At 52.4% G+C, this 20,516-nt stretch overlaps 1 long non-coding RNA gene across 3 annotated transcripts; it reads right to left on the bottom strand.

The window, feature by feature from the left end:
• Positions 1-8,184: 8,184 nt before the first annotated feature.
• Positions 8,185-19,994, bottom strand: LOC133774669 (uncharacterized). Of its 3 annotated transcripts, XR_009868113.1 has the most exons (4): positions 19,938-19,994; positions 18,581-19,250; positions 17,054-17,137; positions 8,185-8,416 (listed from the first exon to the last, which is right to left on the bottom strand). It is a non-coding gene; the product is annotated as an uncharacterized LOC133774669 (long non-coding RNA). The 3 variants fall into 3 exon arrangements; XR_009868111.1 differs by lacking the exon at positions 19,938-19,994 and having other exon boundaries at positions 18,581-19,672; XR_009868112.1 differs by lacking the exons at positions 18,581-19,250; positions 19,938-19,994 and adding an exon at positions 18,046-18,262.
• Between the last annotated feature and the right edge of the window lie 522 nt (positions 19,995-20,516).

Raw genomic sequence — 20,516 nt, 5'->3', positions numbered from 1 at the left:
GCTGAGGCCAGGAGCCAGGAGCTTCTTCTGGGTCTCCCACATGAGTGCAGGAGCCCAAGCACTTGGGCCATCTTTCACTGCTTTCCCAGGTGCATTAGCAGGGAGTGGAACAGCTGGGAATCAAACCGGCACCCATAGGGGATGCCAGTGCAGCAGCTGGCAGCTGCTATACCACAAGGCCAGCCCTGAATATACTTTTAACATTGATGCAGAAACTAAGTGAAACCACAGATTTCCAGGAAACTATCAAATCCCAGAACAGATGACATTTGCTTGACGAAGTCCAACTGTGAAAAACTAGCACATCTGGATCCCTGGATCCCAAAGGTTAACATGGAGCCATGGTGATGGCATGAATGTGGTGCTAGTGTTGGAGTGGACAGATGGCTAGGTAGAGGTGAATACAGCGCCCCATACTGACCAGTGGGACAAAGGCAACTCAATAGAAAAGGAATGTCTGCTCCACGACTGGTGATGAAACAGCTGGAAACCATGTGGGAAAGAAACAGACACACAGCTTAGAAAATTAGAAAACTCATTCAAAGTGAACCATGTGCTTTTATTTAAAATGTGACCATAAAAATTCTAGAATAAAATGAATATGAACGTGTACTTCATAAGTCTCTAAGTGTGAACCTAAAAACCAACCCATAGGAGAAAATAACTGACAATGCAGACTTTAGTAGAACTAAAACTCTGCTCTGTGGGGCTGGATGTCATGGCTCCATAGGCTAAGTCACCACGTGGGATGCCAGAATTCCTGTCCAAGTGCCTGGTCCAGGTTGCAGCTACTCCACGCTTCCAATCCAGATTCCTGCTAAGACACCTGAGAGGCAGAAGGTGCCCAAGTGCTTGGGTCCCTGTCACCCAAGTGGGAGACCTGGGTGGAGTTTCCGGTTCTTGGCTTCAACCTGGCCCAGTCCCAACTGTTGCAGGCAGTGAATCAGCAGATAGAAAATCTCTCTCTCTGCCCAGTTACGTGTCACTCTGCTGTTAGGTAGGAAGTCAGTTATGAGCTTATGTGTGTGTGACAGGCCTAAAGAGAAGACATCTATATGCATCTGCATCTCAAAGTCATCCTAACAATGTTTCAGGGGAAGCCCAGATTTCGCATCCTGCCTGCCCTGCCCCCTTCTACCTGATAACCTGCCAGGTGGAGGCCCTCACCCCTCCTGCTTCCTGCCTGACAAATCTTCCACAATCTCCCAGGTGCAGCCCAGTATCTGCATCTCAAACACCCTGCTCCCTTTCTCCTGTCCGACAACATTTGCATCCATAAAGTCCTTTGTTTCAGACCTTCCACAGGAAGAAGCTTCTTAACATTTACATCCATTAAGTCTTTCTTTCCAGGTGGAAGCATGTGAAGACAAAGACCCACTTCTTTAAAAACCCCAGCCTAAATGTAGACTGGGCACTCTCTCAGGTCCTGTCTGGAGAGGTGCCCATCCGTTTTTACGGACGTCCCTACCCTAATAAACTTTGCTACTTTTACCTCCCACTACTCTCTGTCTCACGCCTGAATTCTTTCTTGCGCGAAGACAAGAACCCTGCAATTTCTCCGGTAACAAAACCACAGACTGGGAGACATCACTAAAACAGGCATACCTTGAAAAAGACTTGTGTCCAAAACACACTAAGAAGCTGTAAAATTCAACAACAAGAGAGCAAGCAATCAAATCACAAATGAGGAAGACCTCACCACAGAGGACGTGCAGGTGTCAATCAGGCACGCAAAACAGGGCCCACGGTCACGTCCATGAGGAAGAAGAAAATTCACACAAGGACATAACCCTGGCCCTGAAATGCAACAACTGCTGTGAAGGGTGTGGAACGGGAGCTCGCGCGAGCTCACCGCTCTGGAAAGCAGCCTGGCGGCTCCAAAGCTGAACACGGTCTCACCAGGTGACCCAACACTCCCTGAGGAGTCGAGCACCAGGGAGCTTCTGTCTGTCCCTGTGCCACTAAATAAACAAATTTCTAACAAACATCACACACCACCCACGCCTCCTTCCCAGAGTTAACTGGGTGGAGGGGTTTGGCCAGTGCGGAGTGGGCAGGAAAACAGCAGCAGTGGAAAATCCCCCCTTCAGAAAGCTCCACTGCATGGAACTCACCAGGAGCTCAGCTCTCCGGCCTATCCCTGCCCGAGGGGATGGGCCGTCCTGCTCAGACCTCACTGCCCCAGGGGACAGGCCCCTGCTCTGACCCCATGAGCAGTTCTCACGCTGCTTCCTCCAGTACACGGAAATGTCAGCCAAATTGTTCACACATGCAAGGGGCCAGCAAGCCCTCCATGCCTCTCAGGAGACCCCTCAGGGAACACTGGGACTGCCGTCTCTATTCCGGATAAAGCCCTGTAACTCACTGTGCTACTCATGAAAAAAATACACACCTCCCCTCCCAGGGAAACCGGCTCCCAAAGGGCAGCTCAGCCCAAGGAGCATCCTGGCAGAGGGAACCATGTGGGACGCCGGGTTACAGGGGCCACCCAGCCATGCTTTCTACCACACAGTGGAGATGTAGGCACCTGATACAGACACTGACAGGTTCTCCTCGGTGAGGCCCACAGGTGTAGGGTGTTAGGAGGGGCCGTGCTCAACATCGGGCAGGGTCACGTCTGGGTCAGAGAGGGCAGCAGGGCAGGATCATGGAGACGCAGCCAGGGAGCACGAGAGGGAATGGGAACGCTGATGGAGGAACAGGCCTGCGGCGTGAGGGAGAGCAGAGGCCACAGCCGGGACAGTCGCTCCGGCAGCACTTGTGGTCGTTACAGCCTGGGACTGACTCCTAGGTGTGCAGACAACACATGCATACGGCCATCTTACCCACACTCACCGAATGACAACCAAACGCCCAACCCCGGGGACTGGACAAGCAAACTGTAGATATCCACACCACAGACTAGACTGAGCAATAGAGAGCAGTGAGGCACCAGCGACAGGGATGGAATAAGTGACAGCAGCGTCTCCAACACGGGCTGAGAGCACAGGAAGCTCAGCCCAGCGGCGCTGTGGTGGAGCTGGCAGAGCCCCGGCCTGCAACACTGGCATCCCATGCGGGCATCGGCTTGAGTCCCGGCTGCTGCACTTCCGACCCAGCTCCCTGCTATGGACTGGGAAAGCAGAAGATGGCCCAGGTGCTTGGGCCCCTGCATACAGGTAAGGGACACAGAGGAAGCTCCTGGCTCCTGGCTTCAAACCAGTCCAGTTCCGGAAGTTTCAGCTATTTGAGGAGTGAACCAGTGAATGCAGGATCTCGCTCTTTCTATGTAACTCTCACTTTCAAGTAAATAAATAAATAAATCTTAAAAAAAAAAAAAAGCAGCTCAGCCCTTCTCTGTCGCACCAGGTGCTCCCACACAAGTTTCAAGACTGGAGTGGGGTTACAAGGTGCAGCTGTTCTCTCTCATTTTAAGTCTTTGCAGTCTTATTTTTCTGTCATGGGCTTTTCTTTCTTTCCTTTTTGGCAAATTAAAGTAAGAAATAGATGTTTGTGGGAAGAGTAGCTGTTTCAGCTGGACTGGCTCTGAGTCTAATCGAACAGCACAAATTCCAACAAGAAATGCGGGCCCCTCCCCAAAATTCCAACCCCATCCCTCCAAGAAAGACCCTAAAACCATCTTCAGTCCTGCAGAGCTGAAGCACCTAGGGCGGCCATGGGCGCGCCCACAGCGCCATCTGCAGGGCGCGTCATGAAGTTCGCCTCCCACCAGGGGCTAGCTGCGCTCCAGAACCTCCTGGAGGTTCCAGGGCAAGGGCCAGCAGCCAGGTTCCCGGGAAGCCGGACAAGGACCTGGCACGTGGCTGCGGGCAGTCAGAGGGAGAGCAGGGCCTGAGCAGGTGGGACAGGAAACGAAGATGACGGGAAAGCCCGCCCCGGTACATCTCACCATCTAACGGGTGGGCAGAAGCTACCCCAGCTCAGGGCAGCACGGTCTGGGAGAACGGGCGTTCCACCTGGACTCAGACACTGAGGACACTGCTGCTGCCAGGGGGCCCCGCGGGCGCCCTGCCTTATTAGAGCCCATCTCCCAGAGGGCCCCGCGGGCTCCCACCTCGAGGAACCCCATCTCCCAGAGGGCCCCGCGGGCGTCCCGCCTGGAGGACTCCATCTCCCAGAGGGCCCCGCGGGCGTCCCGCCTGGAGGACTCCATCTCCCAGAGGGCCCCGCGGGCTCCCACCTCGAGGAACCCCCATCTCCCAGAGGGCCCCGCGGGCGTCCCGCCTGGAGGACTCCATCTCCCAGAGCGCCCCGCGGGCGTCCCGCCTGGAGGACTCCATCTCCCAGAGCGCCCCGCGGGCGTCCCGCCTGGAGGACTCCATCTCCCAGAGGGCCCCGCGGGCGCCCTACCTTGGGAACTCCATCTCCCAGAGGGCCCCGCGGGCTCCCACCTTGGGGAACTCCATTTCCCAGAGGGCCCCGCGGGCGTCCCATTTTGGGGTACTCCATTTCCCAGAGGGCGCTGCGGGCTCCCACCTTGGGGAATTCCATTTCCCAGAGCACCGTGGGCGTCCAGCCTCTGAGAACGTCTCTCGGAGGGCTGAGAAAGGGTCCAGCTACGAGGAGTCCCATCTCCCAGAGCCCCGAGGGCGTCCTGCCTCCGACCCCGTAACAGTCACGGGGGCGCCGGCCTGACTCCTCCCGGAGCCCAGCCCGCGACAGCCTCAAAGGACTCCATCTCCCAGACGTCCCCGCCAGCGTCGCGCGTCAGAAGACTGCGCCGCCCAAAACGCCCCGCGTGGTCCTACCTCAGACTCCATTTCCCAGAAGTCCCCGTGAGAGTCGCGCCTCAAACGTCACTGCCCAGCGCCCTGAAGGCGTCCACCGCAGACTCCATTTCCCAGAGTTCCCTGTGAGGAACGTCAGAGCCCTGAAGGCGTCCACCGCAGACTCCATTTCCCAGAGTTCCCTGTGAGGAACGTCATTTCCCATGCCCCGCGAGCGCCCGCTGCAGACTCCATTTCCCAGAAGGCCCTGCGGGTTCCTAAACTCAAGACATCCCTTCCCATGCCCCGCTAGCGCCCGCTGCAGACTCCATTTCCCAGAGCACCGTGGGCGTCCAGCCTCCGAAGACACCGTCTCTCGGCGGGCCCAGAGGGGCTCCGTCTGTGAGGCCCCTGTCTCGCAGAGCCCCACAGGCAAACTCCGCAGACTGCATCTCCCAGAGCCCCAGGCGTCCTCCTCAGACTTCATAGCCCGCGGGTGTCCCACAGTCCGAGGCGCAAGTTGCTCAGATAAAGCGGGTTCGCGCGCCCTCTCGTGGCCGCCATCCTAGTTTTCCAGGAAATGAACAAATTAGGTCCTGCTGATAGGACTGAAGGCCCCCGTGTGGAAAATTTGCACTGAAAGGGGGCGCACTACCCCATGTCTTGTCTGAGAGTCGTTTGTGAATTATTTGCAAACTATATGGAATGTCAGAAATACGAAAGTGTAATTGTTAAACAAAAATCAACTCAAAATAGTCCATATGCTGAAAATTGAAATGAAGAAGTACAGAAATTCTAGAAAAATGTAGACCAGAATCTTTGTGGTCTTGGATTTGGTAGGGAGTTCTCACCACAATTCAGTTCACAGAAGAATAAAGTTGCGAACATGGACTTCATAAAATTAACTTTTCCTCTCTGTGAAAGGCCCTGTTCAGAGAACAAAGAGGGTGCAGGATGGGAGCAAGCACCGACAGAGCAGACACCTGGCGAAGAGTGTGCACTCGGGGCAGGCATTTGGTCGCGTGGTTACGATGCCCAAGTTCCACATCTGAGTGCCTGGGCTTGATTCTGGGCTCTGGCTCCTGACTCCAGCATCCTGCTAACACAGATCCTGGGTGGCATCCACTGAAGGCATCAAACTATTTGGTTCCTGGTACCCACGTGAGATACTGGATTGAGTCCCTGGCACCTCACCATCTGGGGCCTGTTGCAGAAATTTCTGGAGTTAATTAGGTTATTCTCTCCTTTCTCTCAAAAAAGAAAACAAAATGTGGATATCAGGTATCAGGGGCTGGCACTGTGGTGGAGCAGGTAAGCCACCGCCTGTGATGCCAGCATCCCATACAAGCAGTGGAAGATGCCTGAAGTCCTTGGGACCCTGCATCCATGGAGCCTAGTATTAGTCATTGCAGCCATTTCAGGAATAAACCAGAAGGTGGAAGCTCTTGCTCTCTATCTCTATCTCTATCTCTGCCTTTCAAATAAATATTTTTTAAAAGGAGTAAATCACAATCTACTTAAATTATTTAGAACATGCGAGCATCAGAGTATGGAATGCAAAAGATGACAAGGAATCTGGGTCTCAGATGTGTGGAAACACTGACCGCAGGTGGTGGGAGATGCTGCTTGTCTCAGCCACTCTGGAGATGAGTGGAGTCCACAGACCCCAGGGGGAGGAGATTCTCAGGGGTTCTTCCAGGGGAAAGAGGCTCCTGGGTCCTGGCTTTGGATCAGCCCATGTCTAGCTGTTGTGATCCTCTGGAGAGTGAACCAGCAGATAGAGACTCTCAGGGTTCTTCCAGGGGAAGGAAGCTCTCAGGGTCCCCAGGGGAAGGAGGCTGTAGGTGTAGCATGGCCAAGGAGCTCCATCTGGCATGCCAGTCTCAGGCAGAGTGAAGTCATGTGCCCTCTGCTGGCATCTGGGGTCCCCAAAGGTCACTACCCATTGCTCATTATCACAACAAAGTGGTGACCATGCCCCCCCATCATGGTCCCACTGAAGTTGTAGATTACTCTAATGGTGGGTCCCTGACACTGTACAATTGGAATTTTCAACAGCACCATAAAAATTGAAGTCCTAAGGTGTAATGTAACAAAATATATACACACATGCACTCAGAAACCTTGAGACATGATAGGGAGGGGTCAGCACCCTGGCGCAGCAGGTCAAGCACTACCTACAGTGCCAGCATCCCACACAGGATCCACTTTGAGTCCTGGCTAATGCACCTGGGAAGGCAGCAGAAGATGGCCCAAATGCTTGGGCCCCTGCACCCACGTGAGAGACCCAGATGAAGCTCCTGGCTTGCCAGCCCCAGCCATAGGGAACATTTGGGAAGTGAACCAGCAGATGGAAGATCTCTGCCTCTCCTTCTCTCTATCCATAAATCTGCTTTTCAAATAAACAAATGAATCTTCAAAAAGAAAGAAACACTGCTGCAGAACAATCAGAAGGAGTATTAGTACAGAGCTACTCCTCATGCAGGAGCAGAACCGTGCTCACTGTGAAGACACGACAGTCCCTTCTCATTTGACCTGCAGATTCAGTGGAATCCCAATATAATTCACAGAAGAGATGCCAACAAACTTTAAAATCCTAGACTAGATGACATAAGACTGAAAGACGGGGGCCGACATCGTGGCTTAGCAGGTAAAGCCACAGCTAGTGTCACCAGCATCCCATATTGGTACTGGCTGGAGCCCCAGTTGCTCCACTCCCAATCCAGCTCCCTGCTAGTGGCCTGGGAAAAGCAACAGAAGATGGCCCACGTGCTTGGGTCCTGCACCCATGTGGGAGACCAGAAAGAAGCTCCTGGCTCAGCCCTGGCTGTTGTAGCCACTTGGGAGTGAATCAGTGGATGAAAGAACTCTCTCCTCTCTCCTCTCTCTCTCTTCTTCCCTTCTAAGACTCTTTCAAATAAATAAATAAGTAAATCCTTTAAAAAAAAGAAATTATGACAACAATAGTTGTCATGAAGGAAAAGCTAATTAGGAAACAGGGAGATGGGAATGCATATCTATGAAATGGCTAAAATCTTTTAAAAGAAACACTAGCAATTACAATAAAAACTTTCATTCATCCCTGTCCCACCGTCCCTGTAGATCTGAGGAGATTCTTATTGAAAACAATCATGTCAACACCATGCAGGAAAAACAGAGGGCATCCGACTTTATTGAACACAGTAAGCCCACAAAATCCATTGCAGCCAACTGCCACGCCAGTCAACCTGGTATCATGACACTGCGCAGACCTGATCGAGTAATGCTGGAGGCCATACAAGGACCATTCAGTTGGGTTCAGAGGTCACCTTGTGGATATCACACCAATAGGGGTCATCGCGTGGACATAACATCAGTATTAGAGGTCATCGTCCAGACCTTGTACTGGTTTCAGTGGCCACTGTGTGGATATCTTCCTGGTAGCTCTATGTCCTGTGCTCTCGGTGGAATTCCTCCCCCCCGCCCCCGGCCCCCAGCCCTTTCTGTGTCCAGCACTCTTTTAAGACTTGTCAGCACTGCGGTGAGAGACTGCAAGCTTTTTACACACCATGGCAGAGTGCAGATCTGAGATGTCATCCTTGCTGGGGACCTGGCGCACGTCCCACCCCCTCAAAGGCTGCAGTCGGTCAGAAAAGGCAGGTTCGTACACCCTCTCGTGGCTGCTAGGATTTGTCTCAGGACACACACGACGTGTGCTCCTCCCGGCTTTCCTAGGAAATGAAGGATATTTAGTCCTGTACTCAAGACATTGTCACAATTTTGGAAATGCAAACTGAAATGAAGTCCAGTATCCTGTGTCTTTTCCATAAATGGTGATGGAATACTTATTTGAAAACATAAGCTTTGAGGCCAGTGCTGTGGCACAGAAGGCTAAGCCTCTTGCCTTCAGTGCCAGTATCCCACATGGGTGCCGCTGGAGTCCTGGCTGCTCCACTTCCAATCCTGCTCCCTGCTAGTGCACCTAGGAAATCAACCAAAGATGACCCGGTTACTTGGGCCCCTGAATCCATGTGAGAGACCCGGAACAAGCTCCTGGCTCCTGGCTTTGGCCTAGCTGAGCCCTAGTGACAGTGGCCATTTGGTGAGTGAACCAGCAGATAAAAGATTGATCTCTCTCTCTTTCCTACTCTGTATCTCTGCCTTTCAAATAAATAAGTAAATCTTAAAAAAAAAAAAAAAAGAAAAACAAAATTCACTCAAAATACTTCATAGGCTAAAGTTTCCAATGCAAAGTATAAAAATCATAGGACAAAAAAGAAATGAAGAAAATCTACATGGTCTTGGGTGATTTTTTAAATTATTTTATTTATTTATTAAGGCAGAGAGAGAGAGAATCTGCCATCTGCTGATACACACCCCAAACGGCCACAACAGCCCAAGATACACCAGGACAAAGCCAGGAGTCTCCAACTCCATCCAGGTCTCCCACAAGGGTGACAGGAACACAAACACTTGGCGCTTCTTCAGCTGCTTTCCCAGGTGCATTAACGGTGAGCTGAATCAGAACTGGAACAGCTGGCACTTCAATAGCAATCATAAGTGATGTCAACCTCGGGCTGTGGTCTAACCCACTGTGCCACAATACCAGCTCTGAAGCTTGAATAATTTGTAATACACAACACCAAAAGCCAATTCCCAGAGTAAAAAAAAAAAATGAAATTGCGGACTTTATAAAAGTAAAATTTCTGTGTGATAGATCATGTGTAGAGAATAATAAAAAAGTAACATTTAAATTACTTGGGATGTGAGAGTACCCAGGGATGGAATGAGACGAAGAACCTATTACAAATGCATGGGGATTCCCTAATTATGGGGACACAGCTAAGTGCACTGTCCATGAAGAGTGGGCTCTCACTGGGCTCAAGATGCTGGGATGTGGGCAAGAAACATCTGCCATTTGTGAGTTACCAGGCTGCTCTGTGACGGCAGCTGGCAGGACTAAGTGCGTTATTATAAAGGTGTGCCGAAGGACACACACGCACACACTTCCCCAGCAGGAGGCCCACAAGGGTCCCAAGGGCAGGGCTTCCACTCCGTGGAGCTGGGGCTCCACCCTCTTGGCACATGGACGTGTTCACCACCACAGGAGCCCCCTGAAGCACATCTTTCAGGGATCCTCTGGCGGCTTCATCAGGCAGGCATGACTGGCGATTCACTCCCTCTCCAGCCCTCTCATCCCAGAGGATGAAGGAAGGGACTGGAGGTTCCAAGTCTCTAATTGCAGCTTGGTATTTCTGATAACCAGCCCCATCCTGAAGCTATCCAAGAGCATCCAAGAGCTATCCAAATGTTTTCATTGGAACAAAAGACTTTTCCTATCAACCAGGAGAGATCAAAGACTTAGAAAGAAATGAAAAGACCAAACACATATTAGAACACAAGAGGCTCCCAGGACTCCTATCACTCAGGACATTGTGAGGGTTTTAGAAGCAATACGCCAAAAACTGGGGACAGATGCACCCACGTGGGAGACCGGGAAGAAATATCTGGCTCCTGGCTTCGGATCGGCGCAGCGCTGGCCGTAGCAACCATTAAGGGAGTGAACCAACGGAAGGTAGACCTTTCTCTCTGTCTCTCTCTCACTGTCTGTAACTCTCTCTCTCTCGCACTAACTCTGCCTGGAAAAAAAATTAAAAAATAAAACAAACTGGGGACAGAGACCGAACATGAGAGTATTTCAAAAAGTTACTAGAGATGGAATAAAAAATAAATTTATTTTGCTGCAAAAACATTTGAAATCAAGCATTTTTTTTAATTAGAAGCTTATGGAAAGTATATATTATGAAAACCATATGCATCGATTTCAAATTTTTTATGAAAAATATTTATTTATTTACTAGAGAGGTAATTAGAGAAAGAGAAAGAAAGGCTAGGAGGTGGAAGGGGGGAAGCTGTATCTGGCTTTGACCATCCTTAAAGGTGCTCTGAGGTCTCTCACACACACCCCACACCCCCCATCCCGGTGTTCTGGGATAGCCTTCAAAGTCCCAGGTACCAGTTCTGTTTCTTTCCTCCCTAGTTTGTGGGCAACCCTTTAGCCCACTCAGTTGGGGTTTCTCTGTAGGGCACCCCACACTCCTGCTGGAATGTATATTTATTCCCCCATTGCCAAATGAACTTTCCTATTTGCACACAATAGTGGTCTCTGCTTAGTATTTCTCTACAGGAAACAAGAACTTGGATTAAAAATTAATAAATTCAGGGGACACTGCTGGGGCGTAGTGAGTAAAGCCGCGGCCTGCAGCACCAGCATCTCATATGGGTGCTGGTTCAAGTCCCAGCTGCTCCACTTATGATCCAGCTTCCTGCTAATGCACTCAGAAGATGGCCCAAGTCCCTGAGTCCCTGCACCCACATGGGCAACCCAGAAGCTCCTAGCTTTGGCCTGGCATAGCCATGGCCATTTTGGCCATTTGTGGCATGAACCAGCATGTGGAAGATCTCTCTATATATACATATGGTAGATCTCTCTACCTTTCAAGTAAATAAATCTTTTCAAAAGTTAATAAATTCAGTTTCCATATCAAGGGCAAGTGCCTGGTGCTGAGCCAGGGTTTGGCTCCTGGTGGCCCTGGGAGCAGAGCAGGAGCATTTCCTGCGCACAGAGGATGGGCTCCCCTGGTGGTCGCTGGAGGCAGCTGCGGGAACCTGGCGTTCTTTGTATGCAGTGTTTGGGCGCCCCCTGGTGGCGGTCCTGACGAATCTGAAACTGCTCTGGTTATTCCACGCTGTGGCTGGAGATTCAGACAGAAACAGAGCCCACCACCCAGTGCCTTTATTGAAATGGATGGAAATGACACCAGGAAATGGCAACTGATTTCCTATATATCAGTAATAATGTCTAAAAAATGGAATTTGGGAGATGGTGTGGTGTAGCAGGTTAAGCCATTGCCCGTGATGTCAGCATCCTATAAAGGAGCAGTTCAAGTCTTGGCTACTCCGCTTCTGATCCAGCTCCATGCTAATGCAGCGGGAGATGGTCCAAATACTTGGGCCTGTGCTACCCACATGGGAGACCCACATGGAGTTCCAGGCTCTGGGTTTCTGGTGGACCAGCCTCAGCTGTTGCACTTTCTTGGGAATGAACCAGCATATGAAAGGTGTCTCTGTCTCTCTCCCCCCCCACCCCCTCCTTCTCTCCCTCCCTTCCTCTCTTCCTACCTCCCTCTTCCCCTTCACTCTGCCTTTAAAATAAATCAATCTTTAAAACACTGGACTTTTAAGACTGAAATAATATTACAAGGCAATACAGTTTACAACTACACAGCCTAAAAATGAAGCCCTTGCGTACAAATCCTTTAAAAGTACAAATATGCATTCATAAAAATCTTGAAACAGTTTAATGAAGTGAAACAAATGTAAATAATTGCAGATATTCCTTGTTCAGAATTGGCAGACTCAATATTGTGAAGATGAAAAATCTTTCAAAATTGATATAGAGATTCAGTGCAATATCAATCAAATCCCCATAAAATTATCTCAGCCTAGCGTAGATGACATGGGGTGATGAAACACATCTGGATCCCAGCACATACCCAGGAGCCACAGTGATGAAGGCAGTGTGACACCAGTGAAGGAACAAAGAGATGGGAAACTGATGAACAGACAGCCTGAGCAGACACACAGTCCACTGATTTTGTCAAAGGGGCAAAGGCAACACGATGGCGAAAGGAACGTCTATTCCACAACTGATGATAAAACACTTAGAAAACACATGGGGGAGATGGCATAAAATAAACTTCATAGCCTATTGATTTATGCTTAAAATTTTAAGAGTAAAAATTCTAGAAGAAAATGAACATGACTATGGGTTTCAGGATAAATTCTTAGTTTTTTTTAATATTTAAGTGTTTTTAATTTATTTGAAAAGTAGAGAGACAAGCAGACAGACTAGTTCACTCTCCAAAATGCCCACAGCAGCAGGACTGGTTTGTACCAAAGTCAGAAGCCACAAATTCAATCTGGGTCATCCATGTGGCAAAGACCCACTTGAGCCATACCTGCTGCCTCTTGGGGTACATGTGATCAGAAATTGGAAGCAGGAGTGGAGTCGATACATAAATCTGGGCACTTCATCACTGGATGCTGATATCCCAAGCCGTCTCTTAATCCACTGTGTCTAACAACCACCTGTGATATTTTCAGATGTGACACCAAAAAGCAGTCCATGAAGTGAAACAAATGATAATGTAGACTCTAACCCAATTAAAAAGGTCCACTCTGAAAAATTCTGTTAGTGAAGCAAAGACTAGCCACAGGCTGGGAAAAATAACTGGAAAACATCTATAAGTAAAGAGTCGTAATCAAAATATAAGAATCTGTAGAATAAATAATGAGAAAACAAACATCAAAATTAAAAATAAAGACCTGAGCCGGCGCCGCAGCTCATTAGGCTAATCCTCTGCCTTGCGGCGCCAGCACACCGGGTTCTAGTCCCGGTCGGGGCACCGATCCTGTCCCGGTTGCCCCTCTTCCAGGCCAGCTCTCTGCTGTGGCCAGGGAGTGCAGTGGAGGATGGCCCAAGTCTTTGGGCCCTGCACCCCATGGGAGACCAGGAGAAGCACCTGGCTCCTGCCATCGGAACAGCACGGTGCGCCGGCCACAGCGCGCCTACCGCGGTGGCCATTGGAGGGTGAACCAACGGCAAAAAGGAAGACCTTTCTCTCTATCTCCCTCTACTGTCCACTCTGCCTGTCAAAAATTAAAAAAAATAAATAAAGACCTGAACAGCATACAAAATAACGCTCAACACCACTTTTCATGAGGAAAAAAATACACTGAAACAACGATCTAGCCCTGCATGACCGGGACAGTGGCTAGCATTTTTTCTAAAGATGCAACATCAACTGCTCTGAAGGACGTGGAACAAGACCTCTCATTCATCACTTGTGAGATGCGCAACAGCGCGTTCTGGAAAAGCTCATTTCTTCCAAAGCTAACCATCGTCTCACCACACGATCCAGTACTCAGGATCCTAAGACTATAGAAATCCGCTTTGCGGCCGGCGCCGTGGCTCAACAGGCTAATCCTCCGCCTTGCGGCGCCGGCACACCGGGTTCTAGTCCCGGTCGGGGCACCGACCCTGTCCCGGTTGCCCCTCTTCCAGGCCAGCTCTCTGCTGTGGCCAGGGAGTGCAGTGGAGGATGACCCAAGTGCTTGGGCCCTGCACCCCATGGGAGACCAGGAGAAGCACCTGGCTCCTGCCATCGGAACAGCGCGGTGCGCCGGCCGCAGCGCGCTACCGCGGCGGCCATTGGAGGGTGAACCAACGGCAAAAAGGAAGACCTTTCTCTCTGTCTCTCTCTCACTGTCCACTCTGCCTGTCAAAAATAAAAAAAAAAATAAAAAAAAAAAAATAAAAAAAATAAAAAAAAAAAAAGAAATCCGCTTTGAAGATGGAATGCCAAAAAACAGCAGTTGCATAGCAATTCTAGTCACAATGGCCACATGCTTTAAGGAATCAGGAGGTTCTTTAGTAGGAGAGTGAAGAACAGAACCGTGTGCATCCATGCAGCGGAGGCTCTGGGTTTCTGGCATCTCAAAGCCTCTGCTACGCTGCCCACTGGGCTTCCTATCCTCTTGTCCTTATGCCTTCCCAAGGGTCCGAGTGGACTCTGTGAAAACACCTGTAGCACAGATGGTACATTCAGCGGAATGTAGGGCTGCCTCAGGACTGGGGGAAAGGCCTCGATCTGAATCCTGGTCCATGGCTGCCTCCTTGGGAAGGCAGAAGGGCTGGGGACAGCCTCACAAGCCCTGTAGGGCCACATCTGCCAGCAAGAATCTGGAGGTGGCTCCTCTTAGTTGCTTTGTGACTGATTCATTCTAACTTTTGATTTAATCTCTTTCTGCAGCCAGCTACTTAATCTAGAGCCTGGATATTGTTAACCTGGGCTCCACAGTGCAGCTGTAGCCCAGAGTCAGGTCTCCGGGTGCTACCTGAGAATGTGAGACCCATGAACAGGTGTCCAAGCCACACAGGAAACATGTCCCCCTTGTGGCATTCACTTATCTGATCATGAGGTGGCCCAGGTCCCACATGAGGCCTCATGAGCCTCACACTGACAAACAGACCAGTCTGGACCCGAAAAGACCAGCCCCAGGGGTTGATGCTGTGGCATATCGGGTAAAGCCACTGCCTGCAGTGCCAGCATCCCATATGGGCACCAGTTCGAATCCTGGATGCTCCACTTCCGATCTAGCTCTCTGCTATGGCCTGGGAAAGCAGTAGAAGATGGACCAAGTCCCTGGGCCCCTGTACCCATGTGGGAGACCCTGAGGATGCTTCTGGCTTTGGATCAGCACAGCTCTAGCCACTGAGGCCAACTGGGGAGTGAACCAGCAGATGGAAGACCTTTCTCTCTCTCTCGCTCTCTCTGTGTAACTCTTTCAAGTAAATAAATAAATCTTAAAAAAAAAAAAAAGGCGAGCTCCAGAAAGTGATGCATACTAGTGCTTTATACTTGGCTAAGCTGAGGATGGCTACAGTCAGTTGTGCCCACACCCTGACCCCAGATGCCGAAGATCTATGTGGAGGCCTGTCTCACACCCGTGACGGACATCAGGACTGCTGAGAATCCCCGTAAAACCTCGGGGGTTCTTCAGGCACACAGAGCAGGAGGGGTACCTGTCTGAGCCAGAAGAGGCTTTTGCCTTTTGCTGGCCTGGAGCTGCAAGCAATCCTGCCCCAGATGGAAAATATAGGACCCCTCAGTAGAGGTGCCCCTATGGTTCAGTGCCCAGAGACCAGACTGCTGTCCCTCACTTTCAAAACTTCAGTACTCTCAACCCTAGAATAGACTCATTCCTGCCTCCTTCAGACAAATGATCCCAGTGACACCTCCAGACAAGCAGTAAGGCCTCCTATGATCAGCATGGGCACGATACAGGAGGTGGGGTCTGCTATGATCAGCATGGGCACAATACAGGAGGTGGGGCCTCCTATGATCAGCACGGGCACGATAAGGGAGGTGGGGTCTGCTATGATCAGCATGGGTACGATACAGGAGGTGGGGCCTCCTATGATTGGCATGGACACGATAAGGGAGGTGGGGCCTCCTATGATCGGCATGGGCACAATAAGGGAGGTGGGGCCTGCTATGATCAGCACGGGCACAATAAGGGAGGTGGGGCCTCCTATGATCAGCACGGGCACGATAAGGGAGGTGGGGCCTCCTATGATCAGCATGGGCACAATAAGGGAGGTGGGGTCTCGGGAGGGATCAGGGTACCTGGGCCAGCAGGGAGATCACTGCCAGAGGCAAGGACACTGACAAGCATTCACCTGTGTCCCCCAGATTTATAGGCTCAAAGTCTACCCACAGTACCTGTGGTCAGAACCTCGTATGGAAATGGTCTTTGCTGATGATCCAGTTAAAATTAACTCAATGTTAGAAGTCTCACTGCACTACGATTGTGCCCTTGTCAAAGGACGGGGTAGGTCTGGATCGAGGAATGCACACAGAGAAAACAGCCTGTGAAGACGGGAACTCACAAGCCAGGAACCACAGAGGCTGGAGTGACTCTTGGAATGGGCCCTTCTCTGGCACCTGCAGAGGAAGCACAGCCCTGCAGACTCCTGGATCCCAGGTTTCAGATGGCAGAGCCGTGAGATGACGATCGCTGTGGTCCTAAGCCACCCAGCACACGGTGCCGTTAGGCAAATAATACAGGAGTATTCTGTTCTATCCACCTTTCTCTCTCCAGGTCACCCCTCAGGAGAGACAAACAACCCACACCAGCTCCTCCCCAGGAACAGCTCAACCCAGGCTGCCTCATGGAACCACAGGAGCCATCCTGGCTCCAAAGAAGGAATCACAGTGGCCTGGCTATGAAAGCATGGTGCTACACACACATGTGCCTTCTGCAAGGCTCAGACCACACTCTGGACTCAAGAGGGAACACGACCCATGGCACTCTAACCCCAGCTCGAAGTCCATTATAACCTATGCATGAATCATCTTAGTTAAAAAACATTTATTTGAAGGGCTGAGTGACAGATTTTTCTGTCCTCTAGTTCATTTCCCAAATGCCCATCACAGCAGCGCTAGACTAGGGTGAAGCCAGGAGCCAGGATCTCCTTCTGGGTCTCCCATGTGGTAGTAGGAACCCAAGTATTTAGTCCATCAACTGCTGTCCTCGAGGCACGTTAGCAGGGAGCTGGCTTGGTAGAATAAGCAGGACTCAAACCAATGCATTCGGATATGGAACTCAGTGCGCTACAACACCCACTCCCATGAATCATCTTCACCTGGTTTATTAACATCAATGGCAAGGAGCCTTCCTCAGTCATGAGCCGTGGGTCCAGGTTAACAGGGAAATACAGGATGCTTCTGGGAAGGCCTTACCTGACCGTAGGGCTGGGGCTGACTCGGCTCCGCGGTAGACACAGGGCCAGGAACAGCAGACGTGGCTAGGGACAACTCTGGGGGCTGGAAAAAGGACGGTGTCAAGACAGGTTCTATCTCAAGTGGATGCCAGGTGACAAGACCCACCCAGTCGTGCTTCCTCCACCTATACCAGGAGCCATTCTAGGTGCCTGGTTCAGATAATGAACAGATTCTCCCCTCAACATCATCACGTGTGTACAGTGTTAAGAACATACTGTCAGTCATAAAGGGCAGCTGTGGTAAGCGTGTCAGAGTAGGCTCCAGGGAGCACAGGAGAGGGATGATGAGACAGACACCAGAGGCCACCACGACTAAATCAGGGAAGTAGGAAGGACAGAAGGATCGGACGGTCGCTCACAACAGCCCACGGCCTACGCAAATTCAACACGCGTCCTCCGTGTGACCCAATAAGAGCATGTAGTTCACAGTCACTTAGGACAACGTCAGAGATTCCTAAACAAGGAAAACACCTGCCCCCATGTGGCTCATACATGTGAACCTTGAGAAATGAAGGCAAGCGTGCACAGGAATATTCACAGCAGGCTCATCTGTAATTGCTCCCAAGCCAGAACATCCAAACACCCATTCACAGGAGAGTCCATCAACAACCCATGGCGCAGCTACACCATTACCCACTGCTCAGCAGTAAAAAGGAACGTACTACTGTCAACAAGGGTGCGTCTCACAGTGGTTACACGAAGAAGCAAGACTAATCCAATGCAAAAAAAAAAAAAAGTCCCACATACATGCTGCCTGAGCATGTTTACAGGAAATTCTCCAAAACACAGCTAATTTTTAGTGACAAAACAGATACATGATCCTGGGGGTGGTAGGTCCTTGGAAATGAGGATGGGAAGGCGCTATGTTCACAACCTTCATCATAGTGTGGCTGCATGGTGGATATGAAAGTCACACATAAAACAGTTGCTCTGGCCGGCGCCATGGCTCACTTGGTTAATCCTCCGCCTGCGGCACCAACATCCCATATGGGCACCAGTTCTAGTCCCGGTTGCTCCTCTTCCAGTCCATCTCTCTGCTGTGGCCCGGGAGGGCAGTGGAGGATGGCCCAAGTGCTTGGGACCCTGCACCCACTTGGGAGACCAGGAGGAGGCACCTGGCTCCTGGCTTCGGATCGGCGCAGCTGTGGCCAAGCTGGGGCCAGAGCCAGGAGCTGAAAACTCAGTCTTGGTCCCCTACATGGGTGGCAGGAACCCAGTTACTTGAGCTGTAACCACTGCCTCCCAGGGTCTGCATTTGCAGGAAACTGGAGTCAGGAGCCAGAGCAGGACACTGAACAAAGCACTCCCATAGGGGATGCTGGCATCTTAACCAGCATCTTCACTAGCGCGAACGCCCGCCTCCCTGGCTTGTACTTGGACGCCATTCTGTGGTGTGGGGGCAGCAGGACTGAGACGCAGGGGTGTTGCCACTGTACCAGTCCTGGTGAGAATGACCACGGCAGGGAGAACATGTCACGCTGAGCACCTGTGGCTCTTGGAACAGCTGGAGCTCTGGAGCTGGTGACAATCCCCTGGCGGGTGCCCCTGGAGGAAGGCGAAGCAGCTGAAGTGCACTGGAGGGTGGCAGCAGCTGGGAAGCGACTGGGGTTCGAACTCCTGCCTCAAGTACCTGGGAGAAGGCAGAGTGGACCCGTGGTGGTTCCTATTTTGCAACAGGAAACGTGCATCTGTGAGCCACAGCCACGGATGCAGCAGAGTTGAGATGGGGGCTGGGGAGAGAAGAGGCCTGTGGCCCTGAGGGACCCTGACACACACAGCGCCTGTAGGAGACGACAGGCAAGCAGGACACCAGGGACACACTCCACTTTCCGGCAAAGTGGGTCAAGAAAGCTCTGCCGAGAGGGGCAGTCACCGGCCCCAAGGCTGCAGCAGGATGCCGTCTCTTTAGTGACCAGGCAAGAGCGCGGCCCATTAAGACCAATTAGGGGTGCCGGAACCGTGCCATAGTAGGCTAAGCCAGCAACTCAGATGGGCACCGGTTCATGCCCCAGCTGCGCCTCTTCCGAACCAGCTCTCTGCTATGGCCTGGGAAAGCAGTAGAAGATGGCCCAAGTGCTTGGGACCCTGCACCCACAGGGGAGACCTGGAAGAAGCTCCTGGCTCCGGATCGGCGCAGCTCTGGCTCTTGACGTCATCTGGGGAGAGAACCAGCGGGTGGAAGACCCCTCTGTCTCTCCCTGTCTGTAACTCTGCCTCTCAAGTAAGTAATTTTTAAAAATCTAAAAATTACCAAAAAAACCCCCAGACCAATCAGAATGGGCCAGCGGGAGAGGCTGTCGGGCTCTGAGGAAGAGCGGCCGTGTCTCACAGACCAACGCCACACGGAACACGAGGGAAGCCGCGCGCGCCTCCAGGAGCGGGCGCGGGCCGGGGGCGCCCGGCAGGGCAGAGGCAGGGCTGGGTGTCTGCGCAAGGCCTAGGGGCGCCGCAGCCCCCTCCCCAAAGCCGCGGCTCCGAGAAGCGGCCCACCGGGGCGGCACCCAGGAAGAGCTGCCGGCAAGCGCCCCACGGCCCTAACTTCTCCCTGCGTCAGGCCCCGGACCCCGCGCCGGCTGCCGCCGCCCTCGGACTCGGCCGCCCCTGGACGGCCGCAGCAGCCAATGGGAAGGCACGCCGCGCTGGCCCCGCCCCTCACGCACTACCAGAGCCGGAGCCCTAAGGAGGCGGGGCTGGCCGGGGACTGTGGTGCCTCAGCGGGCGGCTGGGGCCCGAGAACCGCTGGTTTCCCCAGCAGGGGCCGGGGGCCGCGCCACCGCCACAGCTTGTCGAGAGGAGGGGCTGCGTCCTCACGGGCACTGTCGCACCGGCTCGTTACCACTGACCCCACGTTCCCGCGTCCTCCGTGGCAGCCGGGCTGCACGTCCCAGAGTGCCCGTCGGGCGGCTGGGCCACATGTCCCAGAATGCTCAGCGGGCGGCTGGGCGCTGGGACTCCGTGTCCCAGAGTGCTCAGCGGGCGGCTGGGCCTCCATGTCCCAGAATGCTCAGCGGGCGGCTCGGCGCTGGGACTCCGTGTCCCAGAGTGCTCAGCGGGCGGCTGGGCCTCCAAGTCCCAGAGTGCTCAGCGGGCGGCTGGGCCTCCAAGTCCCAGAGTGCTCAGCGGGCGGCTGGGCCTCCATGTCTCAGAGTGCTCCGCGGGCGGCTGGGCGCTGGGACTCCGTGTCCCAGAGCGCTCAGCGGGCGGCTGGGCCTCCATGTCCCAGAGTATTCAGCGGGCGGCTGGGCCTCCATGTCCCAGAGTGCTCAGCGGGCGGCTGGGTGCTGGGACTCCGTGTCCCAGAATGCTCAGCGGGCGGCTGGACCTCCATGTCCCAGAGTGCTCAGCGGGCGGCTGGGCGCTGGGACTCCGTGTCCCAGAATGCTCAGCGGGCGGCTGGGCCTCCATGTCCCAGAGTGCTCAGC

This window comes from Lepus europaeus, chromosome 15 (genome assembly GCF_033115175.1).
Source record: "Lepus europaeus isolate LE1 chromosome 15, mLepTim1.pri, whole genome shotgun sequence".
In the NCBI taxonomy this organism is placed as follows: domain Eukaryota; kingdom Metazoa; phylum Chordata; class Mammalia; order Lagomorpha; family Leporidae; genus Lepus; species Lepus europaeus.
This window is presented reverse-complemented; position numbering and strand designations above follow the sequence as displayed.